The sequence below is a fragment of the Pan paniscus genome, chromosome 7 (assembly GCF_029289425.2).
Source record: "Pan paniscus chromosome 7, NHGRI_mPanPan1-v2.0_pri, whole genome shotgun sequence".
In the NCBI taxonomy this organism is placed as follows: domain Eukaryota; kingdom Metazoa; phylum Chordata; class Mammalia; order Primates; family Hominidae; genus Pan; species Pan paniscus.
The window spans coordinates 72,973,328-72,985,896 of NC_073256.2; the positions used below are offsets into that span (position 1 = coordinate 72,973,328).

General features: G+C 37.4%; 1 non-coding gene and 1 pseudogene across 1 annotated transcript; both read left to right on the forward strand.

Moving 5' to 3' along the window:
* Positions 1-528: 528 nt before the first annotated feature.
* On the forward strand, positions 529-10,817 carry LOC117981406 (uncharacterized). Its single transcript, XR_004672909.3, has 5 exons — positions 529-1,202; positions 1,408-1,522; positions 2,728-2,970; positions 4,915-5,029; positions 5,192-10,817. It is a non-coding gene; the product is annotated as an uncharacterized LOC117981406 (transcript).
* On the forward strand, positions 10,309-10,407 carry LOC112438326 (U6 spliceosomal RNA; annotated as a pseudogene).
* Positions 10,818-12,569: the final 1,752 nt, after the last annotated feature.

The window sequence follows — 12,569 nt, forward strand, 5'->3', positions numbered from 1 at the left end:
GGCCATGCAGTCGGTGACATTCAGGACCTCTGGGACCAGCCCAGTCGATCTCCACCATGGGCACAGTTGCAGCTGCCACCTGCACATGGCACCCTGCAGCAGCGGTGGCAACCGCTGCCCTGCCCACTGCCACCACCAATGAGGATCCCAGGGTCGGCCGCATAATTCACCCGGTGGGCCCTGCAGCTTCAGGAGAGTGAGAAATGTCCACTCAGCCCCATCCCGGTTGCTGCATATTGCCCAGCTCCCAGGACCTCACACTCTGTGCGTGGGACAAAAAAGAGTGGAACCTGGGGTTGGAGGGATGTACACTAAGCGACCCTCAGCTGTGTGGGACCAGCCCTGCCAACTTCCATCGTGGGCTCAGCTGCAGCTGCCACCTGCACACGGTGCGGGGAAGCAGCGATGGCAACCTTTCACCGTGCCCACGCCACCAGTAGCGTGAAACCCAGGGCCAGACGTCACCAGGAGCCTAATTCAGGCGATTGGCCCGGCAGCTACAGGGCGGGAACTTGCTGCTCAGCCATCGGATTTAGGCTGCTGCACAGTCCCCAGCACTGGCGACCTCGTTCTCCGGGCGCAGGGCAAGGAAGAGAGGACCCCAGTTGGGAGGGTGGTGCACTCGGAGACCTGAAGGCCCTCTGGGACCAGCCTTGCCAGCCTCCGCCTTGGGTTCAGCTGCAGCTGTCATCTGCATATGTCGCGCGGCAGCAGGGGTGGCAACCCTCAAGGCTGCCCGAGCCACCAGCAGCGCGGACCCCTGGCCAGATGCTCCAGCAGCGCCTAATTCGGGCGGCCGGCCCTTCAGCTGCAGGAGGGGGGAACCAGTGGCTCAGCCCCATGTAGGCGGCTGCACAGTGCCCAACACTCAAGAGCTCGCGCTCAAAAGAGGGCAAGGGAGGAGCAGCTGCAGGGGGCAGCGTCGTTAGGCGGGCCCTGAGACAGCTGGGACCGCGCGCTCCGCTCTAGGGAGCTCGGCCAGTCCACAGGCGTCTCAGCAGCAGCTGCCACCTGCATGCGGTGCCGGCCAGTGCTCGGCTCAGGGCGGTTTCTGGCCACACGCAGTTTCTGGCCACGCGCAAGGCGGTTGCCTTTTGAGGTCCCATGGGCGCTGGGGCCCAACTGCTCTGCTCCGTATATTATTTATTCTCCGAGAGGTTGGAGACGTCCCTGTCCGAGAAGTTGGAGGGTCCCTGTCTGAGGTCTGGGCCAGACTGCCTTGCTTTCTGGTGCTGGGCCGGATGGGGGCGGGGTGGGGGCTGGACTGGGGGAAGGGCGAGGGCGAGTTGTGGCGTCTCTGAAGCCAATAGCTGGGCCATGAAGATGATCTTGGCTGTGGAGAGCCAGAAGGGCCAGGTGCGCCTGAGCTCCTGGAGTAACTGCATATTCTCTGACCCCTTGTACCAGACCCCAGATGAGGATGTCGGGATGATACACAAAGCTGCGTCCAGGGGAACGCGTGGGAGCTGCAGCGGAGGCTCCCGCTGAAGAGAAAAGACCAGTCTGAAATCTACAAGAACAGGTGTCGGGAACTGCGGGCTGCGGGCTGGGGGTTGAGGAAGGAGGTGGGCAGGTGGGGAGAAGCACCTCCTTCAGAGTTGGGGGCTTGGGGAGTGGGGGCCAGGGGAGGCGTGGAAAGAATAGTGTGTGCGGGGTGGGCCGTCCTCGTCCCCAGGGCGCTGGGCTTTCTTCCTAGGAGGACTCCGCAGCGCCTGGGATGTGGACGCCTTGGGGGTGGAGGGCCCAGGCCATCTTTATGAGCAGCAAAATAAACCCAAAACTTTAGCTGGTTCCTTCACCCACAGTTCCTCTTACAGAGCACTTTAGAGAGAACTTTAAAGTGATTTAACAAAATTAAGTATATATTGTTTTATTTTTAATGCACACATTTTAAAAGATAATGTTAGATACATTATAGAAAGGTACATAATGAAAGAAATAATTCCCATAATATATCACCTTCTGGGCTAAGAATTTTTTGGCTAAAATCCAATATTTTATATCAATGAATACCTACGTAAATATGTTCTTTGCTGAAAGACCTTAGAAGGAAACTTTGAAATAGGAAGAAGTTTCACGTTCTTAAATAAGAAGATTCATTTTTCTCGAGGTGTGAGATCTTTATTAATTTTACATAAATCACAGTTATCAAAGTTAATATTTTTGAATTACACATGCTGTCTTTTAATATTAAGATGGCTTAACATTTTTGTAATGGAGAAAAAAAGTCTTGCCTTTCAAAATGTGCTATTAATTTGCATAAATAGTTTGCTAACAGCTGAAAAGATAGATAAATCAATGCAAGAGAATATAAAATCCAGGAACACCCAAATATATGTAAGAATGTATAACAGGGTAATGGTGAGACTTTATACTAGTAAGAAAAGAGTTATTTTTATAAATGAAATGCCTGCTTTTTGGAAGAAACTAGCTAGATTTTTATGTCACAAAAATAAGTTTCTCATTGAATATAGATTATTTTAAATATGCAAAATGAGAAAAATACCAGAAGAAAACGCAAATGCCTATTTATACAAATACAATTTTGTGTTGACAAAGACCTTCCTAGGAACCTCTCAAGCAAGCATTCTGAAAGTTTATTTGCAAAATTAAAATTAAATCACACTGCTTATGAGAAAAAGATAAAATAAAAGACATTATACTTATATAATATTTACCACGTGTTTTTGTGTGTGTACATATTAAAAATGGCTATTCATTTTACAGAGAATTATTCCAAATCAATATGAAAATACCTCTAAAACTGGGCAAAGTACCTTTTCCAGCTCTGCAAGTCACCTATGCACATAGGAAAAAATACTTAATGTGTCTGATAAGAGAAGGAATTTAATTTAAAAAAGGAATGAAATGCCGTTTTCTATCCTAAGTTTGTGAGGATGAGGAGCAGTGATATTTACACTTCTGCTTAAAGTTAAGTTGCTGATGACTCTTCAAAAAGACAATTTGGTGGTAAGTACCATGTTTAAACTATGCGTATGCCCTTTCTTGATCAATTCCATTATAGTAAAATACATTTAGGAAGCAAGAGATACATGCAATTTGTTTTTCTCAGCAGTGCTTAAAATATGATTGTATTAAAGAGAATCCATATAACAAATTTCATAAATAAATTTCAGTGAATATATAGTATGGGATAATATGAGACCACTGAAAGTAATATCTACAAAAGTATGTTGACATATGAAAATGTATTTTGGTGTATCAGGTGAAGATAACATTCAGTTTGATTACACATACAAACTGACTATGTTCTTGCTTTATCTGAAAATATGTACCAAATGTGATCAAATTTGTTATTTGGGGACAATTGTATTATAATGAACTGTTTTTCTTTTTTAAGATTTGTGATTTCTTCACTGAGCAGGGGATTGGGGATCTGTGGTATATAGCATATAGCATAATTATTACTAATAAAATAATCCTTAGGAAGAGCAGAAATATGAATTTTGCAGATAAAAGTAATTTCTCACTTTCTATTTTTAAATTTTTATTTCTATGGATTAGTATAGTCTGTGAACTTTCAGTGTCTTCAGAAGTGAAGATAAACTTTATCTGTGATAGTGGTTTTATATATGTACATATTTTATTAAACATATTTTTATTATGTATAGATTTATTACATATATGCCAATAATTATATATTAATCATTTTAGTTTAGTGTTATTATTATGAAAATAAAAATAGTGAATATAAGTAACTATTACCATTGCAAAAATACCACTTTATTTGTAGCTGTTTTAAAAATATTAAACTTCCCAACTGTATTTATTCATTTTTAAAATCTATTTATTCATCAAATACAAGCTGAATACCTGTTATGTAAAAGACACATTATACTAACTATCAAGACCCTTCCATTCTTAAAAATTTCATGTGTACCTGCCCAGCCTGAGCAAGCTGAGAGATTTAAAATTAGAGAATTAGGACTGAATCTCAACTGAAGCTTGTCCTCTCATCTTTCAAAAAAAAAAAAAATCATTTCTGATGTGGGAAAGTAGTGCAAGATAACATCAGCAGCCACTTTGAAAATGTATAGGTCTTAAACAGTGATATTAATTATCATAAATACTTACCCTACATGCATTTTATACATGTAAATACTAATTTACATACATGCATACATTTAGATTCTGTAAATCTAAATATTTAATTAAATGAGCCATATTTATTTATTTGAGTCCTGTCTTCTATTAGGCTTAAAGTTTTTAAAAATGAAGGAATTGCTTTGTTTTAAAAATTTGCTTTTATTTCAACGCTCCTTTTCCATAGTACATTTAAGTGCTTAAAATTGATTTAAATGTTAATCATACGACTAGGACTTCCATTGTCCTATTGTATATACCGTATTCCACTTGATGTAGCCACCATGGATTGTGTGATGCTGCCTTATTTTATGTATCAATAAAATAATGTTTAAAATGCTGAAAAATATAGTTGTAATAAATAATGAATTATAAGTAGCATTTCAATGTCAGAGTTGTTGAAATATGAGAAAATGAGAATCTTAGAATCATTGAAATACAGTCTTATCTCGAACCATTAAATCATAGCACAAAGGAAGTATAATGGTACCATTTTACCTAATTAAAATGTTGTCTTTATTAAGTAGTAGTAATAATTAGAATATCTAGCAAGCGAAAGATCTTAAAATAGTATTCAAGTGCAAGGTCAACTAAACCGAGAGGCCAAGCTCTTTCTATCCAAATAGGTCACTCTTTCATTGATGCAGTGAATAATAAGAGCTAATAAATATTGTCCCTTTTCAGGAGGAAATTAATATTTGTTTTGAAAGCAGAGGAATAGCATGCTATTTGTTGTTTGCAATTACGTGAATCATTGTATGTTTTGAGATAGTGGACTAAACTTCTCTCAATGTCTTCTCAATTTCGTAGGATGGCTCCACATTTGGCCTGTGCCAATGGCTGCCCAGAAGTGGTAACTTTTCTGGTGCACAGAAAATGCCAGCTTAACATCCGTGACAGTGAAAACAAGACACCTCTAACGAAGGTATATAGTAGCCAGTTCTTTCAGCATGAGATGGATTTGGCTTAAATACATAGAATAAAAATGAATTTGTCTCATTGAAATATAACTAGTTTGTGAAACCTGTGGAATACTTATTTTAATTTCCTACAATTTACAATTTATTTCTTGTTCTAATACTGACAGGCTATAACATGCCAAGAAGATGTGAAACTATTCTGCTAGACCTTGGTGCTGATCCAAATATTACCGATGTCTATGGCAACACTGCTCTCCATATGCTGTCTATAATGAGAATATGTCAATGGTAGCAAAACTGTTTTCACACAAGACAAACATCGAAGTGAAAAACAATGTAGAGCAACCAACGTTATTTTCAAAATATTTGAAATCCACTTGTTTTAACATTGACATATGTAAGGGTCAGTTTTTCCTATTTGGAAGCTTAAGCAATCCCTGAATAAAAATAATTTGAAATAATGGTCTAAGATTTTACCTTAAATACTAATATCTTTAAAAAAGTATTAGAGAGTATGGCTTTCTTTTATGCATTTATGGTACATATTTGAATTTGTTATAGGTAAAACTTTTGTTTTCAATTTTTTTTTGACTGAAGTATTTTTTTTCTTTCAAAGTAGTGTACAACAACACAGGAAAGCAAAGTTGGCCTGCATAAATTAAGCCAAGGTGTAAAATTTAGGAGACCTGCAAAAATCTGTATTTCAGGCTCCTCTTAAATAGTGAAATCTGGTTTCCCTTGAGCCCATATTACTGTTTGGTGTGCTATGAAGAGGCTGTAGCTTCACGCAAAGTCTGTGGTCTCCAGTTTGCCGTTGTGCCCACCTAGGGACTTACTCAGGTCATACCTTTTGCCTCTGTAAATATTTTAGTTAACAACTCCTGTCATATAGTATATTTTGATAAAGATTTCAAGGTTTTCAAGACAGTTGATAGTTATTTATAATATATAGCCTATATTTTGTATTAATTCCTTAATAATGGGTTTGACTTATAGAATTTAGAAGTTGTTTTTTAAATAATGATTTTTCTTTATATATACCATAAATAATAATCACATTGGAATGCCTATAGGCCTTTTTAGGTTAATTATGGTTATATTTGGATAGGTTATGCATATTGCAGAACACATTTTATCTTTCTCCTCAGCATTGTCTCTGAAAATGGAAGTGATTTAGTGGCTTTTATTATGCTAAAATAACCCATATAGTTCAGCTAGAAATTGTATTGATAAGCCATTGCATTTGTATTTCTGATATTTTGCCAAAAATAAAAAATAATTTTAAGTAGCAATGAAAATGGAAACCAGAATAAAAATGGATTAATGCATTTTAAGAAGTAGATTTGCATTAGGGTCCTAGGATTATAAATATCATTATAATTGAGAATAAAATTTCATACTGAACTTTGTAACAGCTAAAATTCTGTGACCCTGTAATAGGAGAAACCCAATGTACCATTTAATAATAAGCAATCAAAATTCATTTGAAGCCTATCTCTTTTAATTTAGAGCCCATTTCCTTAGTGACCTACTTGGAGCAGGAGCACCTGACTTTGGCAGCGGGATCCTGGGCCCATTGATAGAAAATAATCAAGTGAGTTTGTATCACTTGGAGGAAACCTCTACCTTTACTGGAAAGCTTTAAAAACTGTAATCCTGAAACTTTAATTCCTCAAATGTTAATATTGCCACAAAACCTATTGTCAAATAAGGATTAGGCAAAGTTCAAGACATTTCTTGAATACTGGACATATAATTCACAGTTTTATAATATTTCTCAAACATAGATGATCATAGGATCTTCCTATTCAGGTACAGTCTTTAAATTCTGGCAAAGTAAATATTCTTTGGAATATAGTTTAAGAAGTACTACTCTAGAGGTAATAATTTAGATCATTAATTTAATAAAAATACTTAAAGTATTTACTACGATGTCATAGGGTTTGAGGATAAACAGATAAAAGATACAGCAGCTGCCCTCAAGAATCTGTTGGTTTAGATAGAAATCAATAAAATTATTACAATATACCATGTGAAATGCTGTGCTAGAAACAAAGATTATTGAAACCAGTGACTGTTTCAAATCATTTTTGGAGCTGACCAGAGTTAATGTGAGTCAGAGGCCGGATGTTTTCAAGTGGAGGAGGAGTGCATGGGAAAGCACAGAGGAGTGAGAAGGAAGGGACAGATTTTATTTGCTTTCTATTTTATGTGTTAAGTTCATAAGACCTTATATAAGGTATTCAGCTCAGCTGACAAATATGTAATTTTATGAATTATAAATTGTTTTTGCCATTTTACAGGATGGCCTCATACCACTTTTACTTGCCATAACTAAAAGAAGACAGCAAATGGTATAATTTTTACTAACAAAAAATGCAAATGTAAATGCAGTTGATAAAGGTTTAGTCATTTTTTTAAAGTGAGTGTTGTTCTAGAGTCGTAACATTCAAGTTGGAAATATTAAATTAATCAGCAGATTAGCTTATATTTATTGGATTATAGTGGAAAATATCAAAACAAATCACCAGTTAGGTAGAAAAGCAATTACTTGGACTGGGCAACATAAAGAACATATGTATATGATAGGATTTATATTCTCTTATTATATTGGCTGATGTTATTTGCAATCTGATGTTTTTGGTCACATTATCTTCTATTAGTAAAGGGTTTTGTATTAGTTTTATAAAATATGAACTTTAACTTTCAGTTTGCTTATTGATTCAATATTGAATTATTAAGTATTTTATAGTATTTCTCTACCTTCTGCTTTTTATATACTTTTTCTATAAAATGTAATATGAATCATAAATAGGAATTGAAAATTATTTTGTGTTTTGGATGACTGTTTGCTTTAAGGTGATTTATTTGAAAAATATTAATGTTAGGTTATCCCTAAGTGACTATTAATTGTTACCACCACTGTGAATTCATCATTTTATTTCTTTTTAACTTATGGTGTATTTTAATTTTTTAATTTGTAATCGGTATGTGTAGAGGGAAGAAAGATATGTTTAATTAAATTAACTTTTTATTTAATGAAGATAAGCTGTAGGTGAGTGATAGAAAAGAGGCCTTAGATTCACAAAAGACAGGTTTTAATTTCTAGCTTCTTCATTTGTTAGGGGTGACCTTGCATACATTACTTAGTACCAAGTATGCTTTCCTATATGAAAATGAGGATAATAATATTTCTTTCAGGGGTGATTGTGTGGAAATTAGATTATGTGTATACAGCATTTAATTCAGTTCTTCACACATGCTTATCAGTATCATTAACTGAACAACTACTACTAATATCATTATTCTTTACATTATTGTTTTCAGCCTGCAGATTGCTCTTATTTATCTGACTCCTAACTGATTTTGAATTACAATATATCAGACTAGAGAAGAAATGGATAATTCTTCACTTAAATCTTTGCCTCCTGTAGATGAGTGACCTGAGCATAGTCTTTTGCCCATCAAAGGATTTTATGTTAATCACTTCTACTATGCCATACCCCAGTGGGACATGAATTTTTTTTGTCCCTTCCTTTAAGCCTTTGTGGTTATTTACAAAGATGAACACTTGAGCACCCAGGATGCTTATGTTTGTTAGTTCATGTAAATGTTTAATTCTACACTGACAGGCACATATTAAGTTTGTAAAGTTTCTAAGAATGAAGTTCTCTCTCTGTTTAGCACAGCCCTCATGCTTGCAGTATGTCATGGATCATCAGGGATAGCATTCTTCTTCAGAAAAATATTGACATATTTACTCAAGTATTTGTGGAATGACTGCAGAAGATTACGCTGTTGTTAATATTTTTAATCTATGTTTGTACATGTAAAGTCTAGGTGAGATTTCATAGCTTGGCTCAAGTAGTTTTTGAAGGGCAGTGAGTTAATTCACTTCATCAGCCAGAAATCAGGCAAAAAGCTAGACTAGTTAGAAGGAGCAGCGGGTCCAGGATTCTTTATTTTAGGGCTTTTAACACATTTATCCCTACAGATACCAATGTTGTCTATTTGATCCCAAGTATAATCCCAACGCATGGGATAAACATAGTGTCACATTTTTAATTTTTGTAATTAGTAATTTGGGTCTTAAAACGTCCACTTTAGCAAAAAAATTTAGTACTGCCTCTGGGCGCTATCCTCTATACCCTTCCTCCTTGAATTTTTAAAGGAACTTAAGGGGTTCCCTAAGTCCAAGGAAGACAGTCTTCTTTTACAGTCAGGATGAGGGGGGAGAAAAGACCCTTCTAATCATTGTGTTGCTCCCTCTGATTCTGTTGCTGCGTCGTTGCCATTGAAATTGCTTCTTCAGTCTGTTAACAATTGACCTTTGCTACCAGGATGACCTCACTTATCTGGATCCCTCAGTCTTCCTGGTGATTCACATATAGACTTCAAAGTTATTACTTTTTGTTTTAGTTCACATAGATATTCTCAGCCATTATTTCCAAAGTGCCTGTACGCCTGCTCTGACAGTTGGGCCTCCTAGCTTTAGCCACACTCATAGTGACCCTTCTTCTCACACTCAAAACCTGATATGAAACCCACGTTTTAGCTTGGACTTGTCCTGGACCTTCAAGGTAAATTATCCTCTGAATCCCTTGGAATAGTTTGAAACTGTGAGGTCTAAATAATGTTACAGGAAGAAATCAGAGATTCCTCTCTTCTTTCCTACCAGATCTATGCCCTTGGCCCCTTTAGATTCTGTGTGGCACTATTTTGTAGGTAGTGGAGGGTCCCATATTATTCTGGAAGGACCAATATTCTGCTTCCCCAGAGTAGTGGTTCTTCCCTCAAGTGATCTGTTTTCCGTAAAAGTAAAAATCTCCCAAACTACTTGTGTTTGTATCTTGAGTTTTTAAAATATTTTAAAATTCTACCTCACAATGAAGCCATTCAAAAGAATTCACGAAATCTCAAGTAAGTTAGATTTAACAGAGCTAAGCCTCATCCATGACACATCAGTATCCATGTATGAAAGTAGAAGTCTGTGGCTGGGCACAGTGGCTCACGCCTGTAATCCCAGGAATTTGGGAGGCCGAGGTGGGTGGATCATGAGGTCAGGAGTTCGAGACCAGCTTGGCCAACATGGCAAAACACTGTCTCTACTAAAAATACAAAAATTAGCCAAGCATGGTGGTGGGCACCTGTAATCCCAGCTACTCGGGAGGCTGAGGCAGGAGATTCACTTGAACCCGGGAGGTGGAGGTTGCAGTGAGCTGAGATCGTGCTGTTGTACTCCAGCCTGAGCAATAAAAGCATGACTCCTTCTAAAAAAAAAATAGATGGCAGCACATCCACTAAAATTGAAACAATATAGAGAAGATCAGCATGATCCCTGCACATGGGTGACACACAAATTTGTGAGGTGTTCTATATTTCTTGCAGTCCCCAAAAGGACCTTGGACTACTATCTTACTAGCTCCAAGGAAATGGTGTGAGTCAATGAAAAATGGTGACACCCAATATTGAAACTGTGATTTTCACACAAAAATATTTATGTAAGATGATCTATGGAATGAGATTGTGCCGGGAAACACATGGGATGTTGTGTGCAATATATTGCTAGTAGGCATCTAGGAAATGAGAAAATATCAGCTTCCATCCCCATCATGGAACTTAAAAAAAATAAAGGTAAGGTTTTTTCTTCCACAGCAGTTGGAGATGAACATGGGGAGTAAGCACTATTTCAACAAAGATTTGTTGGTTCAGAGTTTGGGAAGTTTGGTAAAGAATATTAGGAGTCCAAGCCAGGTCTTGACATTCAACAGTTTTCTGCCCTGGGTGTGATTGATGAACTCAGCAACAGGAGATAATCATGTTGTCTGATTTGATGAATTAACATATTTATAAATAATTTTTATTACAAATTATGAAATAGATGCCCTGAATTACAAGCCATAAAAATAGAACATCTAATAATCAAGAGTAGGACTTAATAACATTTTCTGAAAACTGCAACATTTGAATACTAGAACCTATGAAGAAATACACTTTTTTTAAAATTTATTTTTAATTTGTAGAGATAGGGTCTCTCTATGTTGCCCAGGCTGGTCTTGAACTCCTGGGCTCAAGCAGTCCTCCTGTCTCAGCCTCCCAAAGTGCTGGCATCACAGGCATGAGCCTCTGCATCTGACAAACACATTGGGTTTTATTTGGGATTTTAAAATAGTTTCAGCAGTAAGGTTCAAGAATAAATTATTCCATCGCTTCACTACTTCTCTGAGCATTTTTTCAAATGCTGTCTTGTGAAGTCTTTATAATAACCTAGTTAAATAAGGCACTACAAGTCTCACTTTTAGAGGAAGACACTGAGCCTAAAAGAAGCAACTTAATCAAGAACCAATTGGTTGCAGAGCTGAGATTTATTCTGAGTTGAGGACATTTTCCATTATGTCAGCCTAACTCTAGTTCATTTACTGAGCTATATTGCCCTCAATTCATGAGTATTTCACCTTACTTTCTTCTTTAACTAAAAGTTTAAGAAGTTCACAGAGCTCACAAATTTGAAGCCTATGAAATGAGTAAAGTTCTCAGATTAGCTCTAATATTGTCTGGAATACTCTAATAATTTAACATATTCAGTAAATTTTTTCATATCAGTGTTAAAATAGTACTTTTATTGATTGCATATTTCTTTTTTTCTCAGCCTTTTCACTGAATTTTTTTAAATTATACTTTAAGTTTTAGGGTACATGTGCACAACGTGCACATTTGTTACATATGTATACATGTGCCATGTTGGTGTGCTGCACCCATTAACTCGTCATTTAACATTAGATATGTCTCTTAATGCTATCCCTCCCCCCTCCCCCCACCCCACAACAGGCCCCGGTGTGTGATGTTCCCCTTCCTGTGTCCATGTGATCTCATTGTTCAGTTCCCACCTATGAGTGACAACATGCGGTGTTTGGTTTTTTGTCCTTGTGATAGTTTGCTGAGAATGATGATTTCCAGCTTCATCCATGTCCCTACAAAGGACATGAACTCATCATTTTTTATGGCTGCATAGTATTCCATGGTGTATATGTGCCACATTTTCTTAATCCAGTCTATCATTGTTGGACATTTGGGTTGCTTCCAAGTCTTTGCTATTGTGAATAGTGCCACAATAAACATACGTGTGCATGTGTCTTTATAGCAGCATGATTTATAATCCTTTGGGTTTATACCCAGTAATGGGATGGCTGGGTCAAATGGTATTTCTAGTTCTAGATCCCTGAGGAATCGCCACACTGACTTCCACGATGGTTGAACTAGTTTGCAGTCCCACCAACAGTGTAAAAGCGTTCCTATTTCTCCACATCCTCTCCAGCACCTGTTGTTTCCTAACTTTTTAATGATCACCATTCTAACTGGTGTGAGATGGTATCTCATTGTGGTTTTCACTTACATTTCTCTGATGGCCAGTGATGATAAGTATTTTTTCATGTGTCTTTTGGCTGCATAAATGTCTACTTTTGAGAAGTGTCTGTTCATATCCTTCGCCCACTTGTTGATGGGGTTGTTTGTTTTTTTCTTGTAAATTTGTTTGAGTTCACTATA